The sequence below is a fragment of the Mizuhopecten yessoensis genome, unplaced genomic scaffold (genome assembly GCF_002113885.1).
Source record: "Mizuhopecten yessoensis strain PY_sf001 unplaced genomic scaffold, ASM211388v2 scaffold716213, whole genome shotgun sequence".
Classification (NCBI taxonomy): domain Eukaryota; kingdom Metazoa; phylum Mollusca; class Bivalvia; order Pectinida; family Pectinidae; genus Mizuhopecten; species Mizuhopecten yessoensis.
In genome coordinates this window covers 170,619-186,075 of record NW_018480004.1, presented here as the reverse complement: position 1 = coordinate 186,075, position 15,457 = coordinate 170,619, and the positions used below count along the sequence as shown (strand labels likewise).

At 39.5% G+C, this 15,457-nt stretch overlaps 1 protein-coding gene across 1 annotated transcript in view; it reads right to left on the bottom strand.

The window, feature by feature from the left end:
- Positions 1 to 7,861, bottom strand: part of LOC110442117 (E3 ubiquitin-protein ligase TRIM56-like) — a 53,868-nt gene extending 46,007 nt beyond the window's left edge. The window contains exon 1 of the mRNA XM_021485574.1: positions 7,471 to 7,861. The gene's annotated coding sequence lies outside the window, so the exon portion shown is untranslated. The remainder of the gene's footprint in view (positions 1 to 7,470) is intronic.
- Between the last annotated feature and the right edge of the window lie 7,596 nt (positions 7,862 to 15,457).

Below are 15,457 nucleotides of genomic sequence, written 5' to 3'. Positions count from 1 at the left end.
ACCGTGTGTATTTTGCCTAACCCCGAGTCCTGTCAGGAATCTGTACCGTGTGCATTTTGCCTTACCCCGAGTACTGCCAGGGATCTGTACCGTGTGTATTTTGCCTTACCCTGAGTACTGTTGAGTACTGCCAGGTATCTATACCGTGTGTATTTTGCCTTACCCTGAGTACTGGCAGGAATCTGTACCGTGTGTATTTTGCCTTACCCCGAGTACTGTCAGGAATCTGTACCGTGTGTATTTTGACTTACCGTACGGGGATCCTTAATTCTCCCAGCCTCTATAAGCTTACGATATGTAAGATAGTTATACTTAGTATCGATGATATAATACGATACGATATTTTGACGAAATCATAAAAAAAAACTTTTTCTTTCTTACTATCAAATATTTGCATTTTGCCTTACCCTGAGAACTGTCAGGATTCTGTACCGTGTGTATTTTGCCTTACCCCGAGCACTGTCAGGAATCTGTCCCGTGTGTATTTTGCCTTACCCTGAGTACTGCCAGGAATCTGTACCGTGTGTATTTTGACTTACCCCGAGTACTGTCAGGAATCTGTACCGTGTGTATTTTGACCTAACCTGAGTACTGTCAGGAATCTGTACCGTGTGTATTTTGCCTTTAACCTGAGTACTGTCAGGAATCTGTACCGTGTGTATTTTGCCTTACCCTGAGTACTGTCAGGAATCTGTACCGTGTGTATTTTGCCTTACCCTGAGTACTGCCAGGTATCTGTACCGTGTGTATTTTGCCTTACCATGAGTACTGCCAGGAATCTGTACTGTGTGTATTTTGCCTTACCATGAGTACTGCCAGGTATCTGTACCGTGTGTATTTTGCCTTACCATTAGTACTGCCAGGAATCTGTACCGTGTGTATTTTGCCCCCGTGTATGTTTCATTACGTGTCTGGGTTTTTTAAAATAAAAAACCACACATATTATGTTAATATCTCCTTAGGCTTAAATGCAAATATTATCACATGTTATTGACATCTTTCTTTTAAACTTCGACAGAAAACAGGTGTACGAACGGGCCTCCCTAAAACACTATCGATTTCCGTATGTTTTCACTCGAGGTTCCGCGAGACATTAACTCAAGTATTGTCAACTTAATAAAATATCACTGTTTACTGTTGTAAAATATAAATCTCTTTATGTTATTAGTTAACATAAACCCATTAAAGCTGAAATCACCTTTTCATTTTATTTGTTGAAAATATGAAATATAATATACAACCATATGAATTCCAAAACCAAATCGGCTAAATTTTAGGGGAAATGATGACCATAAAACTATTGTATCAATGTTTCAGTAAGCTAGCTGGGCTTTACACATTTTCGTCACATTGCATTGAAGACACACAGGAAGACATCGCTCGTGTTATTGCTGCTTGTGGCTTGTTACTTTTATAAATAAATAGTAACACTAGAACAATATCTGTTTTACTTCACTTCGGCAGGCGACGTTATAAAAGATTGTTTGCCATATTGAAGAAAAGATGAGATACAAATCTAGGCTGTTTGTCGGACACTAAGCGGGTATATTGGAGTTTAGGAGACTACGTTGACGATAGGGGGCGCTGCAAGCTTGTTTTGGGTTTTGTACTTCCTCGCTACACAATCGGGAACCGTCGGTACTTTCCGTAAACGAGAAAATACTCGTTTACGGAAAGTGCCGACGGTTCCCGATTGCCTCGCTACAGCGAAAGTCATGCGAGGACGGCAATCGGCAACCGCCGGCACTTTCCGTAAACGAGATTTTTTTTTATGTTTACGGAAAGTGCCGACGATGTCCGATTGGCGAGGACAGTGCTCATCGATGTGGGAGACCCGGCCATCATGATGTTAATAATTTATGGAATCCATAATCCATGTGGACTTGTTGGTTTATAGTGTAGAGACACATGCGATGAATCATCAGGACGGGAGCCACATGTGATGGATTATCAGGACGGGAGCCACATGTAATGGATTATCAGGACGGGAGCCGAATGTGATGGATTATCAGGACGGGAGCCACATGTGATAGATTATCAGGACGGGGGCCACATGTGATGGATTATCAGGACGGGAGCCACGTGTGATGGATTATCAGGACGGGAGCCACATGTAATAGATTATCAGGACGGGAGCCACATGTGATAGTTTATCAGGACGGGAGCCACATGTAATGGATTACCAGGCCGGGAGCCACATGTGATGGATTATCAGGACGGGAGCCACATGTGGTAATGGATTATCAGGACGGGAGCCACATGTGGTAATGGATTATCCCGACGTGAGCCACAGGTAATGATTATCAGGACGGATGATCTCTTTTTGGATACAAAATGTAATAAATTTTAATTGTTGAATTGTTGCACGGGGTGCTCCTTATATCGTTTACGGTATATGGTAAAGGCACCTGTTAATTACAGGTGAGTACATGTATACAAAACACGTACGTCAACATATAAACATATTATATTATGTTACAGAAAACGTTTCAGCCGAGATCAAAAGACGATTACGAATATTACTTCATAATGAGATTGGCAGGATTAAAAGCGTTCTGCTTAACTTGCAGAACGCGTGTATTAGTAGAAATGTCTGCAACAAACAGGTTCTCCGGTGCATGTAGACGTGACACAGGTACTAGTCTACCTGTACAGGTAAAACCAGGCGTATACCTGTACAATGCCTTAGTATGTTAAGGAATTTCACATGAACAGACACTATCATTAGGTATTCTTGAAGAAGAAGATATACATTCCTTTTAAAAACGCAAATCGTTATCTGTATTTATTGACAAAGCCCCCTTGTTTTAAGCGGAAAGGAAGACGGTTTAGTTGCCCCGAGCCTTTGATCTTTGTTCGATTCACGAGTGAGACAGTTCGATGTAACCTAACTGCAAACAGTGCACTTAAACATGCGTCCATTTCTTACCTAGATACATGACTAGCTGAATTACTTGGTTTGTTTGTTTGTGTTTTACGTCCTATTAACAGCTATTGTCATTTAAGGACGTGCCAGGTTTTGGTGGTGGAGGAAAACCGGAGTTCCCGGAAAAAACCACGACCTGCGGAAGTACGTGGCGACTGTCCCACATAGGTCTCGTACCCGCGACCAAGTGGTGGAGGGCTATTGGTAGCAGAATGTCAGACGCCTAAACCACTTTGCAACCGCGACCCCCAAGCTGAAACACCTTAGTTTGAAATGTTTCAAGACATTGGCAGATTTTTTATACATTAACCAGATTTCGTCTTAATATTCCAATAAAAATGATACAAATGAACGAATGAATGAATAAAGTCGTTAATAACGATTTGATCTACGGAGATACATTTTACAGAAAGCTTGGAAATAAATAGTAGCCAGATTTTGTCACAAAATTAATTTCGTGTCTGTGGCGTCGCCATGATTGTAACGAATTACAGGTTATATGCAACACACGGGCAGTAAAATATCAATTTTCTAATATGTATTGCACCCATTTAGAATAGTTTTATTTGTGTAGACTTTTTTATAAAGACAAGATAAACATGATTAGAATAAGACTTTTTATAAAGACAAGATAAACATGATAAGAATAAGACCTTTTATAAAGTACAGACGTCCAACCGTGAAAAGAAAATCTCATTTAAACCGATGAATGCAAAGAGGATTTTAGAAACACCACTACCCTTGTCCCGCACAGGGACCTGAGAATTCGTCACAGCAGTTACGTCAACCTTTTCAGTATGGGAAAAGCGAAAGTTTGACTACGGAAAAATTTGAAACCTAGAAATCGCGTGTGATTTCGAAGAAAACAGACTCGACGTCTGCTAAAAGGAGAACCCATTTTACGCGGATACACGAGGGTTGTGAACACGAGGGTTTTGATACACGAGGGTTGTGATACACGAGGGTTGTGAACACAATCAGTAAATACCTTTCCACTGGTGGAAGCTTTTATCTTGTTTATCTACTAGAAATGTGAGTTTTGATGAGACAGAATTAGATGGGGTCAATCTTTGACATCGAGCGAGAGTTTTCCATCCTTCAAGTATATACCGCCTTTGTGGAAGGGAAAGGGGGAGGAGGAGGAGGAGGAGGAGGGGGAGGAGGAGGGTGTAGGCCCTGTTTACCAAGTATTCGTCTAGCTTCTCTGGACACATCATTTAGTGTCCTAACATAGTTACTGTTATAAATATCGGGTTCCTGTGTCCTAACCTGGGACCCCAAGAGCCAATAACCCTCCCAGCGCAGACAGGGTCGAACGTCCTACGTCAATCCTTTCTCACGACTCGGGGACTTACCAAACACCCTCTGCCACGCCCACAATCACACCCTCCCGACCCCTCTCTGTACCTCCTCCCCGCCCTACACACGCACCTTACGACCACAGGGACCTGAGAATTCGCTAAAACTATATCTGGACCTAATCTACATTGTAAGGTGTTTAGAGTAATTTTACACGTTTCAGGGGTAAGATTAATTTTCGGTAAAAATGCTAGGATTTGTTTTTTTCGTGTAAAATTACTTTGAATACCTTAATTAGCTTAGGTCCAAATATAGTAACAATTTTCAGGTCCCTGTGCCTACGACCATTTATCCATTCAGATCTTTTTCGAATGTTTTTTTTGTACATTTTGCTACATAAAACTAATGAAATAATCTTGGAAATCTGGAGACTTGTACTTCATGACTAATTGCTAAAATTTTATTTGAAACTCGTGATACAGTCGAATCCTAGCCATTGACATAAAGTCTTTAAAATGTTGATTTTTTTTAAATACGAGGTTTTAAATTTCCACATATACACTACATGTATGTAGATACATAATGTACAATACCTTGTAGGTAATTATATAAGTTATATTGGCAGACTTTTACAGACTAGTGTAGAAAAATACAACGAACAGAGGGCAGACTATTTATAGATTTCATGTTGTGATTAAAATAGCGTACAAAAGGCTTTATACACGGGATGTAATACACAGAAAAAAACCAGAAATTGACAAAACGATATCTCGCTCAAGATGTTAAAGAGAATTATGTCTTTGATGTGTTTTTGTACTCTCTGGTTGTAAAGGTAGGTAGTCTGGTACATAGATATAAATATAATTAGTTTGTTTTCGTGTTTACCTTTTCTGTGAGTAAACTACTTGTTAGTGTGACGTATAGCTTCGTAAAGCACATGTGTCGCTGTGATACTCCATTCATCATTTGATAATTTATAAAACATTTAAACATTGAATTCTGTGTAATGTCATTATCTAGCGGAACGACGTTTTGATATTTTACCCTGCAACCTGTCGCCGTCAAAGTATTGTCATCTTTCGTCCTTTCTAATAACTGCATCTTTGAAATCTAAGGTTTCTGAGAGACGCCTCTAGTTAATTCTTATATCTCGGAGTTGTTATAACGGATACCAAACACGAAACTTATATTTAAAGGCATTTTATACGTATTTTTTTTTTTTTTTTTTTAGTTTAAAAACACCAATTACCTATGTATATCTTACGAGAATCCAACTGATGTCAACGAAAGATAAATAAGCCTCCTAAAAAGTTTTCATCGTTAGTCCCATTCAGCTACATTGTTTTTAATGTTGGTGAATCAATTTCGCATCTCTTTCAGTTTCCCAAAAGTCAATTTTCATCGTTAATCCCCTATAGCTACATTGTTATCAAATTTGGTGAATCAATTTCGCGTCTCTTTCAGTTTCCCAAAAGTCAGTTTTCATCGTTAACCCCATATAGCTACATTGTTATCAAACTTGGTGAATCAATTACGCGTCTCTTTCAGTTTCCCAAAAGTCAGCTTTCATCGTTAATCCCATTCAGCTGCATTGTGATCGCTGTTGGTGAATCAATTTCACGTCTCTTTCAAAAACTGTAATGTACATTTCATACTGAAAGACACTCTGAAAGTGTTGGTTTCGCCACAGAGGCTTGTGACAAGCAGATTATATCACACGACCGTAATACATATGTATTCTGGATAATGATAGGATTAAATAAATGTCCCAAGCCCCTGAGAATGATAGGATTAAATAAATGTCCCAAGCCCCTGAGAATGATAGGATTAAATAAATGTCCCAAGCCCCTGAGAATGAACAAGGAAAGCTATACCCCGATAATGATACCAGACATTTCTGTTTAATTCCTGTTCGATGATATAATGGAATAAGGGGCTAATGTAGGAGAATAAGGGGCTGATGTAGGAGAATAAGGGGCTAATGTAGGAGAATAAGGGGCTAATGTAGGAGAATAAGTTCCTAATGGAGGAGAATAAGGGGCTAATGTAGGAGAATAAGGGGCTAATGTAGCAGAATAAGGGGCTAATGGAGGGGAATAAGGGGCTAATGTAGGAGACAATTTCAGTTATGTTGATTTTCTAAATGTTAAACAAAACCATTTCACATATAATACTTCTGATGTTCGTTCACATGGAGGGATGGGGGTTCATATTATACTTAGATGTTCGTACACATGGAGGGAAGGGGGTTCATATTATACTTAGATGTCCGTACACATGGAGGGAAGGGGGTTCATATTATACTTAGATGTCCGTACACATGGAGGGAAGGGGGTTCATATTATACTTAGATGTTCGTACACCTGGAGGGAAGGGGGTTCATATTATACTTAGATGTTCGTACGCATGGAGGGAAGGGGGTTCATATTATATTTAGATGTTCGTTCACATGGTAAGAAGGGGGTTCATATTATACTTAGATGTTCGTACGCATGGAGGGAAGGGGGTTCATATTATATTTAGATGTTCGTACACATGGTAAGAAGGGGGTTCATATTATACTTAGATGTTCGTACACATGGTTAGAAGGGGGTTTATATTATACTTAGATGTTCGTACGCATGGAGGGCAGGGGGTTCATATTATATTTTGGATGTTCGTACACATGGAAAGAAGGGGGTTCATATAATACTTAGATGTTCGTGCACATGGTAAGAAGGGGGTTAATATTATACTTTGGATGTTCGCACACATGGAGGGAAGGGGGTGCATATTATACTTAGATGTTCGTACCCTTGGTAAGAAGGGGGTTCATGTTATACTTTGGATGTTCGTACTCATGGTAAGAAGGGAGTTCATATTATACTTAGATGTTCGTATACATGGTTAGAAGGGGGTTCATATAATACTTAGATGTTCGTACACATGGTAAGAAGGGGGTTCATATTATACTTAGATGTTCGTATACATGGTTAGAAGGGGGTTCATATTATACTTAGATGTTCGTACACATGGAGGGAAGGGGGTTCATATTATACTTAGATGTTCGTACACATGGTAAGAAGGGGGTTCATATTATACTTTGGATGTTCGTACACATGGAGGGAAGGGTAGGGGGGAGGGGGCGATATTAACGGTTGATTTTTCTAATAACATTCAGTAAGCACTCTCTGACATTAAAGACATTTAAACTATGATTTTATGTTATCGTTCGTTACTTTTGATGTAAGATAAAATGTGCTTACCTTGGCGAAAGTTGTTAGACGGTCGTCATTTATCCCGGTACACTCCCAGTGTTTTCTATAACAGGTAAATAACACCAACACTTTCTCCTCTGTTGAATATTTTAAATCAATGTGGAATATATTAGTGTGAGTATGGTATATATGTAACGTAATCTTCCACTAGCCGTAGGGGTGGGCTGTACACATTAACATAATACAATAATGGCACTGCAGTACTCCACACTTCACCTTCCAGTGAAACACCTTATAAATATTGTCCGGAGTCGTTACATACCTGAAAATTTTCTACCTGTTCTATCACAATTAACAGGTACAATATACCAATACTGTACACGTATATGACAGACGACTGCCAGGTAAAGAATAGGCCCTACCTACCTACACACAGGTATACATATACGACATTGTACTACAGGTATACATAAACGCGATACCTATATTCGGATCAATGGGTTCGTATGTTTACCTGTATACAGGTGCGAAAAGGCTTATTTTAGGGGGCACGGGTAGATTTAGACTACATATTTACCGTCAGGGAAAAAAAGATCAAGAAATTTGATTTAAACGAATTCCAAACTAAATTCAGAATTATCGATTTTGTTTTTGTACATAATTTATAATGAAAGTTGTATTTAACGTTCCTGTATTTCAACCTTGATTGTATTTCAAAAACCATTTTATTCAAACAGGTGTACACTAGCTCAGAAAGCAATAAAACAATGACACCTTCTAAATTTTACAGAAACAATTAAGATGTTTCCTGTTTCGAAACTCTATATACAATGTACATGTAGATGTTCAAATAACAACAACAGTTACTGCTTTAGACCGTAGCTTTGAACCGAATTTCAAAACTAACACGTCTGTCAACATAATCACGCTTACAGATTCTATATGTTTAAACTTTAAATGTAGTTTACTTAATTTTATGTATTCTCTTACCTGTATATGTTTGTCTTTATAAGTGTTTATCCCGAAACAGCTTAGTTTAATTCGTGACTTGAATAACAAGTGTATTTTTGAATTTGAAATTACTGTTGATATCAAAAACTCTATCCAACCGTAAAACGGAGTAGACGATCATTGAAAAGGAAGACGTACAAAAGGATCAGATAGCTGTTTTCTTACTAAAGAGAAAATGTGTACAACGCCACTATTGTTATTCATGTTTCGTCTTTCGCAAGCAGAATGCTATCCTGTCTGATTCTGGTTCCCTGTACCCTGTACCCTATATCTCGTACCCTGTATCTCGACTTCTGTACCCTGTATCTCGACCTTTGTACCCTGTATCTCGACCTCTGTACCGTGTATCTCGTGACTCTGTAACATGTATCTCGACCTCTGTACCATGTTCCCTGTATCTCGATCTCTGTACCATGTATCTCGACCTTTGTACCATGTATCTCGACCTCTGTACCATGTATCTCGACCTCTGTACCTTGTATCTCGACTTCTGCACCCAGTACACTGTATCTCGACCTCTGTACCATGTTCCCTGTATCTCGATATCTGTGCCATGTATCTCGACCTCTGTACCATGTATTTCGACCTCTGTACCATGTATCGCGACCTCTGTACCTTGTATCTCGACTTCTGCACCCAGTACACTGTATCTCGACCTCTGTACCATGTTCCCTGTATCTCGACCTCTGTACCATGTATCTCGACCTCTGTACCATGTTCCCTGTATCTCGATCTCTGTACCATGTTCCCTGTATCTCGATCTCTGTACCTTGTATCTCGACTTCTGCACCCAGTACCCTGTATCTCGACCTCTGTACCATGTATCTCGACCTCTGTACCCTGTATCTCGACCTCTGTACCTTGTATCTCGGTTTCTGTACCTTGCTTCTCGGATACTGCACCCAGTACCCTGTATCGCGACCTCTGTACCATGTACTCCGTACACTGTATCTCGACCTCTGTACCCTTTATATCGACCTCTGTACCTTGTATTTCGATCTCTGTACCCTGTATCTCGACTTCTGCACCCAGTACCTTGTATCTCGGTCACTGTATCCTGTACCCCGTACTCTGTATATCCACCTCTGCACCCAGTACCCTGTATCTCCACCTCTGTACCATGTATACCGTACCCTGTATCTCAACCTCTGTACCATGTACTCCGTACACTGTATCTCGACCTCTGTACCATGTACTCCGTACCCTGTATCCTGACCTATGTACCTTGTACCTTATATCTAGACCTATTCCCCAACTCTGTACCCTGTATCTCGACCTATGGTACTCCGTACCCTGTATTTCGACCTCTGTACCATGTACTACGTACCCTGTATCCCGACCTCTGTACCATGTACTCCGTACCCTGTATCTCGACCTCTGTACCTTGTATCTCCACCTCTGTACCCTGAATCCCGTACTCCGTACCCTGTATTTCGACCTCCGTACCATGTTCTCCGTACCCTGTATCTCGACCTCTGTACCCTGAATCCCGTACTCCGTACCCTGTATCTCGACCTCTTTACCATGTACTCCGTACCCTGTATCTCGACCTCTGTACCATGTTCTCCGTACCCTGTATCTCGACCTCTGTACCATGTACTCCGTACCCTGTATCTCGACCTCTGTACCCTGAATCCCGTACTCCGTACCCTGTATCTCGACCTCTTTACCATGTACTCCGTACCCTGTATATCGACCTCTGTACCATGTACTCCGTACACTGTATCTCGACCTCTGTTCTATGTACTCCGTACCCTGTATCTCGACCTCTGTACCATGTACTCCGTATCCTGTATCTCGACCTCTTTACCATGTACTCCGTACCCTGTATCTCCACCTCTGTACCATGTACTCCGTACACTGTATCTCGACCTCTGTACTATGTTCCCTGTATCTCGACCTCTGTACCATGTTCCCTGTATCTCGACCTCTGTACACTGTATCTCGACCTCTGACACTGTATCTCGACCTCTGTACCCCGTAATCCCTACCCTGTACCCCTTACTATGTACCATGAACCCTGTTCCCGGTATCCAATACTATGTACTCTGTACCATGGACCCCGTAATCCCTATCCGGTACCCCATAGTATGTACTATGTACTCTGTACCCCGTAATCCCTACCCTGTACCCCTTACTATGTTCCATTAACCCTGTTCCCGGTATCCAATACTATGCACTCTGTACCATGGACCCCGTACTCCCTACCCGGTACCCCATACTATGTACCATGAACCCTGTTCCCGGTATCCAATACTATGTACTCTGTACCCCGTACTCCCAGCCTGGTACCCCATACTATGTTCTATGACTATGTACAATGAACCCTGTTCCCGGTATCCAATACTATCTACTATGTACTCTGTACCCAGTACTCCTTACCCGGTACCCCTTTCTATGTACTATGTACTCTGTACCCCGTACTCCCTACCCGGTACCCCACACTATGTTCTCTGTACCACAAACCCTGTAATCCCTACCCGGTACCCCATAATATGAACTCTGTACCCCGTACTCCCTACCTGGTACCTCTTACTATGTACCATGAACCCTGTTCCCGATATCCAATACTATGTACTCTGTACCATGGACCCCGTACTGAACCTGCTGTTGTCGTTAAATCAAAATCGTCTTTCATTCCTAGATATGAAAAGTAAGTGTTACTTGTGGCATGCTTTTCAGCTTAAATATTTTTGGAACGTAGATGATCAGCAGATTGTAACGTTCCGATGTACATGTAAGTGCAGTTTTTCTTTCGTTAAGATTGGGGTTTTATAAATAAACATCAATTCATAATGTTTGCTATAAGACGTAGAGTTTTTCTGGTATCCAGACGTATCAAAGGTCATGGTGTTTATGGTATCGAAATAGGTGTATACCTCATTTCCACTGTGCTCATTGGCTGTGGGGCAACATTTGCTTTAGCTTGTTCGCCGACATCAGACAGATGATACTCGGAAATTCGTAGACCTTGATATTTTTGAGGATGAATCCCAGAGACCAAACGGGAACCGTCGGCACTTTCCGTTACGTTTACGGAAAGTGCCGACGGTTCCCGATTGCCCTTAGAGCATCACTCTTTCCCTCGGATGAACTTATGAGAAATCGTAATTTCAATCATAGATTTCAACAATTTTCTTCATTTACAAATGAAACCTTACGTGAAACCTTTAATGCTAAAAGTAAGTATGTTACGACGTTTGAGTGAGACACAGGTGAACTTAGGCACTTCAGATGTATTATAACTTAGTTTGGGTAAAATGACGACAAAATAAATTATATTGCAGATGAGGTTTAGGAAGCATATGTTGATGCTGACGACGACGACGACGACGATGATGAACAAAATAAACATGTTCTATGGGCAAAATACTTTCGGATATTGACACAAACAATGTTTTGTAAATATAGCTTTTATCGCTTTTTCTTACAAACATACAGAAGACAAAATTGCAACTAAGACACAAATTAACAGTCTAGAGAAATTAGGAATGTAATATTAAAAATTAATATCATTGTCAATTGAAACATATCAATATTCCCGTTATTTTCATACCTTGTAAAAGTATAGCGCCTAGCAGCAACAGAAATGTTCATCGCTAGGCCAGGAGGATTTAGCTCCCTTGGATAATGTTTTTAAACGAAATTTTTTATGAGAGTTGCTTCCCTTGGACCGTGTGCCGCATTAGCCAATTCATCAGATGGTTCTGAAAAATATTGACAGGTTTTCTGATATATTTCTGTCAATTGCTCCGTTCAAGCATAATAATTGGACTATGGTTGAGGTAATCTTCTTCAATTTGTCTGTGATCTTATCCAAACTCTTCGATTAGTCAGATCATTTTTGCTGAGATTTATGAAGCTCCGAGTAACGGTTCCGATCTTACTAAAGCACGGTTCCAACGTTGATCCGTGAAATTCTGTGCTGGTTCAACCATTGGGTTTTCTAACTATTGAAATTGGTTATCTGTCGATGTTATCAAATTCAATACAGAAATCAGTTTTGTGATCAGGTACTTTATTATATATACAAACATGTATATTGTATCAAAAGCTGTTGGACAGCTTAAGAACATAATGGCAAGAAAATGAAAACAAAATGAGAAAAAGGTTATATAACAAATTCATGAATTCAACACCACATCACGACCAGTCTTTATTAAATCAGCGATTCAGTTGGTAGGGTTGTGCGGTTTTTCTTAAAATCGATATCATGCGATACGGTTTTCCTTATAAAATATCGCGATACGCGACTCAGAGAATTGTAAAACAATGTACAGCTTATATTGAAATGATCAAGGCCACATTTACTGTAACAGAATGAGTTTTTACTAAATAAAACTCATTTGCTCAAGTTTGATGGCAGTAATTACAAATAATATAAATAACGGATTTGTTAAATGATGTTTATTTTGAATTGTCTGGAATGTACTCAAATATGAATAAAATACATCTAAATTTTGGGATATGTTATCATTTTGGAAAAGTGCGAACGATTTTTTTAACAAAATATGGAATTGCATTCTGGATAAACTTTTTACAAAATATTAACAGAATTTCAACAAGTGGGGCTGACTTTCACAAAGGACAACAATTATTTACTGGAACGGTCATATTACTGTATAATAATGTGCAAATAAAGGGAGATAACTTGGCTATTTTGATTAATTTGACAAAAAAATCTTTTGGACAGGAGTTTTTGTATATGATTATTTATTTATCTTATTTTATCTTTTTTCAATAAACTAACGAGAGTTCGATAAAACATGATACGAAAAGAATTAAACAATCGGAAACCGTCGGCACTTTCCGTAAAGGAGACTTGCTTACGGAATGTGCCGACAGTTCCCGAATAAAGAAAGACTATGATTTATCGTTAATTGATATTTTGTGTCTAGCTCATCGTGTTAGGATGTAAATTGCTAACTTCAGATATTGACTCACACAAAACACAATAACGATTGACAGAAGTTCACACCCATTACCAGACTAAGTGAAGTCAACAGTGGTACAAGCTAGCTGATGTTTGGATAAATCCAACATGGCCACCAAAAGCTCGAGTGATAGCATCGCCACACATAATATTGGTGATTTTTCTAGTTTAAAAATAAAAACTTTATTTATTTTATAACAATTATGAAAAGAGTTATGTCAACTATGTTTATCACTGTTGTTGGCCCGGATGTTAGCGCGCGGTGGTCTTAATCACGTCCGATCGGGGAATCGAACCCCAGCCACCACCATGAAGGACAAGTGCAATATCCACTGCGCTACCCGGCCATCCTAGTTTTTTTTCGAGTTGATTGTACATTTAATTTATCGTATAGTGGTCAACAAAGCAGTCGGGTGGAGCAGTACTCCGGTTTCCTTCCACATTAAGACCACCCTGCGCGCTAACATTTTGGCTAACAACAGTGAACATATAAGGTCCATGCTTTACGTCACCATCACCTGCCCGAACGCGTGGGTTTTCTCCGGACACTCAGGTTTCCTCCAACATGAAGACTCTCTGCGCGCTTCCATACGAGCCAACAATAGTGATAAATATTAGTTTGAAAACTTGTTTCATAATTGTTGTGAATGTAAAAATAGACAAGTTTATATTTTCTACATGTTCATGTCTATGTATGTATTTCACCGTGTTTTTCTATTCTGCCTTCAAACTACAATTTTAATTTATAACCAAACTGGATACTATTTGATGAGGTTTATTTTAAATAAATATATGGATAGTTTATCAAAACAGTTGAGGCCTTTCTTAATGTAAAGGAAACAATTTGGATTTTGTTGACATCACGGTTTGTTAAATAAACCAACTAAAAAGGTAAACAATACTATATTCAAGCCGTTATACCAAAATCTGAATCAGTGTTTCTAAAATTCAGACATCCTCGATACTCCGGGAATTCAAATTCAAATTATTTAATTACATTGAGCTTCACAGCTCATCCGTATACATACACACATAAATATTACAAAACAATAACATGTGCAGGGGAGCATGGACACCAGTCCCCTTTACACTTCGCGTGCAGAGAGCGCCATAAATCTCCTACAGTTAGACTGTATCACATTTATTTGGCAGCATATTACATTTGTTATTACTCATATAAAAGTCAAAAATTGAAGTTAAAAATATCTTCGACACATATGCAATTGTTTCCACAAGAAACTTTTGTTTCTAAAATAGTTTAATGTATATTAAAGGAAAAAATAATTCTTCGACATTTCACAGAGATGTTTTTTCTCACATTCTCATACACAGGGAAGACGACTCTTGTTATTTATTAGGAACGACAACTCTGATTAGAGATAAGGGGCGACAACTCTGATTAGAGATAAGGAACGACAACTCTGATTAGAGATAAGGAACGACAACTCAGATTAGAGATAAGGAACGACAACTCTGATTAGAGATAAGGAACGACAACTCTGGGTAGAGACAGAGACTGAAGTGGTAACCTTGCCAAGAACCTCATAGATTTTCCCCGTTATTCTAATCTGCATCTTAAATGGAAGGTCTACCAGGACGACTGGCTTCTAGCCGCACCCCCAGGTCCTCCCCCGGACCAGCTCCTAAGTGAATTAACTCCGAACAAGGGTTAGCTACTTAAATACTTTTTAATGTCGATATAGAAATAAGTATAGTAGTAAATGTCTTTGATGAGGCAAAGATTACTTTCACATCGCTTGAAATCATTTTAACATTTTGCCGATGAAAATAAAATGAAGCCTTTCTAATTTGACCACCTTCAGTATTCCTGTTGAATTCAACTGAACAGTAAAGCTAATTTCCTATGACAAAGGAGACGATACAAGTATCCTGACTTATTCATCTTAATTGGGTGGTCGGGTGGTGCAGTGGATAGCGAAATGCCTTTCACCAAGGCGACCGGGGTTCGATTCCCCGATCGGACGTGAAAAGTTATGGGGTCACCTGCCCAAGCACGTGGGTTTTCTCCGGGAACTCCCACAACATCCGGGCCAACAACAGTGATTAATATAAGTTCAAATAACTTGTTTC